Raw genomic sequence first — 6,913 nt, 5'->3', positions numbered from 1 at the left:
TCATAGAACAGAACCAATTTGTTTAATTGAAACAGCTGTTAAGATTCATTAATTCCTTTTAAATATGAAAAATCATAAGATTAACATGGGGAACTACAGAGCCACTGGGGCGGAGCCCGAAAGGGTTTTTGAGATAAGAATATGCTTTAATGTTAATCGGGAATGTGAGCTATCATCATGCCAAATTTCAGCCCAATCCGTCCAGTAGTTTATGCGTGATTGAGCAACACACACACAAACATACACACAAACTCACAAACTTTCAGATTTATAATATTAGTAAGATGTTCAAAAGGAAGGTACACCCAACATATGTACCAAATTCCTTGCTTGTGATAATTATTTTGGGTTCAAAACCTATTTTTATTGTACTAAAATGATCAGCTGACTAACATTCAATATTTTAGATGTTATAAAGAACAAACCTTCATTCAAAGTATCTGCCTTAGAAGAGGGTTTATCGAAAAACTGATAATTTGAGGGGAAGTTTCATTTTTATGAACACCTTTTATTCAAGTATGCGGTTGATAGGTTTGCGGCTTACGGTTTTTAAGTTCAGATCCTTGTAAGCTTTATACACTGTATATAGAGTTTACTGTTTGGTTTTCATACTTTACATGTTCAATAATATGAGTTCATTAAGTTCATTAAGTCATTAAGAATGTGATCTTTTATTAAAACAAAACAACTAGAGGCGAGCAATCGTTGAAGCAAATGCCTTGGGCCTCTCAGATCCATCTTATCTATGCGATAAGCAAGCTCCCAAACATGTGGGACTAGCATCTGTTGATTAGTGTTACATTTTGGTCATAGAATGCTAGAGTAAAAAACAGACATTGGATTATTTAATTATTACAGTAAAAACTTCAAAACTAATACATTTTTTAGGTTATGTCCTCTATATAAAGATCAAATTTATATTGATTGTACAGTTTTTGTTGATGTGATTTGAAAGTTTTAATAAAACTATAACAAATGTTTGTTTGTTTATGTGGGAAAAAGATAGTAAACAATACTTTTTCGCTACATTACTGTGAAATCACCTGTTTTCATGTTGATCACCTGCGAAAATTCTTCATTACATTGTTTACTAATCCAACAACATTTTACGTTGTAAATTTGTTCAACTGTTTCAATTTGCAACAACCAAACCTGTACAATCAATGAGGTACTCTTTTGTATTAGTTTTAACGTGTTCCTAACCTTAGTCAAGAAATATTCCAATGTCTATTTTTATTAATTTAACAAATTATTAGGCTTTATAGTGTAGCAAAAAGTAACACTTGAAAGTGGGTCATTACATTCTCAACCATAGTCAAAGTGCTCGATAAATCATGTGGTCTCAAATATGTAATGACTCACTTTCTACTCTTCTTATGAAATACTAGCTGAGTACTTGCCTTCGTACGAAATTGGCGTATAAGTATGGAATGCTTATTGCAGTTATACTCGTTGCGTTTGAATTGGGAAAGAACACGGATTCGTTCTTTAAACTTACTGTATGCCAAAGTATAGCACCTCTACCATAGATATAAATAATTAGTGTTCTACTACTTACTGCACCTAAACAATAGAAAAAAGTTAAGTCCTCATAACTGCCCTTTTCGCATTAGTTTGTGATGCTATTGAATATCATAGAACCAACTTGTGTAGTCAAAACAACTGAAAAAATTCTTTAATTCCTTTCAAATATGATTACTCATAAGGTTAACATGGGAAACCCCAGAGCAACTGGGGTGGATCCCGAGGGCAGTTTGAAGACGTATATGTAATACAACACGGCCACTAATAGAAAATATAATATGCCATTATGTTTGTTTGTAACCTCAAATGTGATATGTATGAACACATGATCGCACTGCAGATAAAGAAGTTCATTGTCAAAGCTAGTCCACCATACCTTAACCGCTTCTAGCTAAAAAAGAGATTCAACTGTAATGACAGTTATACGAATTACCAAGGAAAATGTAAACAATAAAATCATAACATTATGGTCATAACAAACCATCTAATACTGTATATGGTATATCAGTAGTTTAACGACCATGACCACGGTATATCTGATGTGCTTCAAGACCTCACTAGCGTAGTCTTATAAACCATACTTTGGTCCTCACTTATGACCACCTGAGTGTGTAGAATATACAAACTATGCACGCTGCTACTGAGGTCTCGTATTAACGTCCTCAGTAGTCAAAATGTGAGTTCGTGGGTCACACGAACTCCCAACGGCGAGACCGAGGACTTAGCGTAAGGTCCTCGGTAGCGCACGTTTTTTGGCAGTCCACCTGAGTTCTCGATTGTTGTATCCAGGGTTTACAGGTCCTCGCTAGCGTGCAATAAATAACAAGTTTTGAAAGTTAGGTGTAGAGATTAGATTTTTTTTTACAGTGATAAGGTAATGGAGGAGATTACAAAAATATATAGAACATGGCGAATTTATATTTTATCCGTAGCTAAACCGATGGATGAAAGTTGAAGTCCTCGGTAGAGTGATAAATGCGCGCCAAGTCCTCGCTGCTGCCGTTACGGGTTTGTGTGCACACACGTCCTGAACTAGGGGGGTCCTCATACAAAGACGTGTGTGTGTGTGTGTGTTGCTCAATCACGCATAAACTACTGACGGATTGGGCTGAAGTTTGGCATGATGATAGCTCACATTCCCGATTAACATTAAAGCATATTCTTATCTCAAAAACCCTTTCGGGCTCCGCCCCAGTGGCTCTGTAGTTCCCCATGTTAATCTTATGATTTTTCATATTTGAAAGGAATTAATGAATCTTAACAGCTGTTTCAATTAAACAAGTTGGTTCTGTTCTATGATGTTCAATAGCATAAAAGTTACAAGGATTACCAACAGGGTGCAGCACTATTATTTTTTTTTAAATTTATGACAACAGCTAATTTGCAACCAAAAGGTGAGTGAGCGTAGCGAACGAACTTCAACCTGGAGGCGAGTTAGCGTAGCGAACGAGCTAACCTGAAGGCAAGTGAGCGCAGCGAACGAGCTCCAACCTAAAGGTGAGTGAGCGTAGCGAACGAACTTCATCCAGGACGAGAATGAGCCATGCGAATGCTTATGAAGTTAAACGGGGCGAAGCCCGCGGGCACAGCTAGTATATATATATATATATATATATATATATATATATATATATATATGAATTTAAACGGATGGTGTTTTTGGCCTCTAGGGACCTCAAAACGGAAAAAAATCGGTCCCGCGTCCTGGTCTTACCATGAGTACTACGGTAATAGCTTATTCCCTATATGGGAAATTCGCTCAAATCAGCGTACAATTATTTAGATATTGATGATATACTTTAGTTTAATTTAAGCATAGGTTTAGCAAAACACAATAACTCAATTTAGGTACCTAAATATACATATAAAAAACAATGTGATGTGCAAGTTATGTTAAGTTAATCTAACACATGTTAAGCAGTTAGAATTTTTTTAAATTAGCCTCCAAATTCATATGAAACATCTATACTTTGTAATTTTAATACTGTTTCCATGAAAACATATCAATAACATTATTTTCATAACTTTTAGACGCTTTAAAAAATCCAAAGCAGAGCCGGAGTTGATACAGCAACGGTTATAGAATTCTTTTTCTATAATCATTGACATAGTTTTAGAATAAATAATCCATGATAAAAGGTTAGATTAAAATAAATGTGTCACCTCATAGTTATGGAAAATATTATATTTAATTTATTTGTATCAGCTGTCTGAAATTGTGAAATATGCAGTTTGGCAGTGGAATGGGCACACGGGAGGGACTAAGGCTATTGGTGTAGTGACGTCATATCTCTCGTGGCTAATGTCTTCTCTTGAGGCGACACGATTACCGTAACGAAACGATGTGATTTCAGCGGCGTTCGTGGCATAGTTGGTAGCGTTTCGGAATGGTGTGCAGGAGGTCCCGGTTTCGAATCCCGCTCGCAGCACTAATTTTTTGTCAACAAATTTTTCATATCAGCAAGTTTGGTTGGTTAGGTTAGGTTATGACAGTTTAATTTTATAACACTAAATTTTAAAATTAATTTTATAATTAATTAAAAATTATAAGTAATCATTAATTAGATTTTTATCTTATCAGCAATCTGGTTGGTTAAGTTATGTTATGACAGTTTAATTTTAAAAATTAAAAATTAATTTTATAATTTTAAAACAATATTTTATAATTAAAAAGTTAATTTTATAACTAAAAATACAAAAAAAATAATAACTTACGGAATATAATATGCGCTACCAACTTATGTTTAGGCCTACGATCCCAAGAGATAGGCAATTGGTCTATTGGCTGTATGGTCCAGCGAGCAGCACATAGCGTTGAGAAGACACATTGGAAAAGCGATTTGAGCATAATCCGTAAACCTCTGTTACAATCACCCACTGCAGTTGTCACTTTACACTTTACACAACCACCATTGAAGTGCCGTCAATGAGTTTAAACCTTTTATGTAAGCTATTGGTAATGCTTATGTAAAAAATGTAAGTTTCCCTGCCATATAAAACACTGATTCAAGGTCTTTTTCCCGGTTATCAAAACTCAAGAAAACTTTTATACACAAAGAATCTCTATTTTCATTTACGGTTACCCCACAAATTATTGAACTTGCGATTAATTAAATCCGTTATGTAAGGAAAAACTGTTTTAATCCAACTTGGTTTGGATTTGCTTTTGAAACGTGATCGGAAATGATTGCGGTATTTGTAAATAACATTAAATGTAAACATATCAGTGACATCTAGAGAAAAATAATCTTGATCCGCACAGCTGTTCGCTATTTCATAGATGATTATGTGATAAAAATTGGGAGATAACTTGACTCCTCTACACAGTAAGTACTGTAATGAAATATTCTAAAATCACTTAGCCTATTACTAATGTTTAATATTTATTTGTTTCTCAATAAAAAAAGAATCAACGGCACCTATATTACAATCACTAAAAAAAACAAAAAAAAAACATCTATCTCGCCACCCACACCGACTGACTGAAGACATTAGCCTTCGTGTTTGTCCGAGGTAATTGTGGTAGTATGTACTGTACTTTTCAGGTTATATGTTTGTGTAAGAATGAACTTATTGTATCCCATTCCTACATTTTTTTTTAATTTCATCATTTCCTATTAGAGTTAACAATCAATTGTTTTTAAATAATGGTTTCTATAAAATCAAACCTTTTCAGGCGTATGTTAAAATTATAAAATATTTATGATGTTGTAAAAATTTGAGGAAATAAATAAAAAAATGAGTTTCTATATGGAAGATATATATTTAAAATATGGCTGAAAATTGCGTTTTTGAACACCAGAAAGTCAATTGTTCTCAGGGGGGGGAGCCCTCGATCCCCCCTTTCCACAGGGGGGTCTTTCACGGGAATGGGCTTGTGGTGCCCCTTCCCCGTTAAACATTTTGTTAAATTTCACTCTTCTTTATATTAAATCACAAATCCTTCCATGTTCAGTTTCTTCACTCACAATAAATCATTAGCAAAACTAAGTCAGCTGTTATTAACTTTAGAAATATTGTTGTGCCTTATCAATACAGTTTTTTGAAATATTGAAGAAACTATATCTAGGTACAGTACTATAAACAATTTAAACAAATAACTGAGCATTAAAGACAGCAGACAAAACTAATATGATTATCAAAGCATCAAGGGCTAAAAAATGTAATAGCAAATACAGTATATGTTTCATTGCATCTCTGATTCTACTCTACAAAAATATCAACAAACAACTTAATATACGAACTCTTTTTTTTAATCAGTTCCATCGTCCATTGCCTTTACATTTTAACACTTACCATTAAGTAAACATAGTAACAGACATTTCATTGATTTTAGAAACAAAAGAACACTGTGTACTGCTTAGTTTTATGATATTTTCCTTGGTTTAATTTAATCAGTGGTGTGGCAAAACACAAATAATAATGTATCAAATAAAGTAAATGTTAACTGAAAGCTATGTTAAGATAAAATAAGAGTATTTTGTATTAGCATTTGATAATTAGATATAGTTACATATATACAACAGATTTTAGAAAACAAAAATCAGCGTACAATTTAGTTATTGATGATATACTTTAGTTTAATTTAAGCATAGGTTTAGCAAAACACAATAACTCAATTTACCTAAATAAAAACAATGTGATGTGCAAGTTATGTTAAGTTAATCTAACACATGTTAAGCAGTTAGAATTTTTTTTAAAGTAGCCTCCAAATTCATATGAAACATCTATACTTTGTAATTTTAATACTGTTTCCATGAAAACATATCAATAACATTATTTTCATAACTTTTAGACGCTTTAAAAAATCCAAAGCAGAGCCGGAGTTGATACAGCAACGGTTATAGAATTCTTTTTCTATCATTGACATAGTTTTAGAATAAATAATCCATGATAAAAGGTTAGATTAAAATAAATGTGTCACCTCATAGTTATGGAATGGAAAATTTAAGTGAATGAGAGCAAATCTACTCATGTGACCTTCACTACCAGATTAGGTACTTGTCCTCCTGTAACCTTAAATAATATCCAAATTCCGCAATCCCACGAAGTGAAATATCTCGGCATGACGATTGACAAAAGATTAACATGGAAAAACCACATCTGGAATAAAAGAATGTACCTAAATTTAAAATTTAAAAATCTTTCCTGGCTCCTAAATAGTAAATCAAAATTGACCATTGCAAATAAATTATTACTATACAAAGTAATCCTGAAGCCAATTTGGACTTATGGAATCCAACTGTGGGGAACGTCCAGTATGTCGAACATAAACATCATCCAACGATTTCAGTCAAAAGTTTTAAGGTTCATCCTGCAAGCCCCGTGGTACGTTCATAACAATATCCTTCACAAGGACAGTAGAATTCCGACGGTTGAAGAGGAAATA

This window comes from Macrosteles quadrilineatus, unplaced genomic scaffold (assembly GCF_028750875.1).
Source record: "Macrosteles quadrilineatus isolate MER2022 unplaced genomic scaffold, UCM_ALF_1.0 Scaffold_1__1_contigs__length_201487025, whole genome shotgun sequence".
Classification (NCBI taxonomy): domain Eukaryota; kingdom Metazoa; phylum Arthropoda; class Insecta; order Hemiptera; family Cicadellidae; genus Macrosteles; species Macrosteles quadrilineatus.
This window is presented reverse-complemented; position numbering follows the sequence as displayed.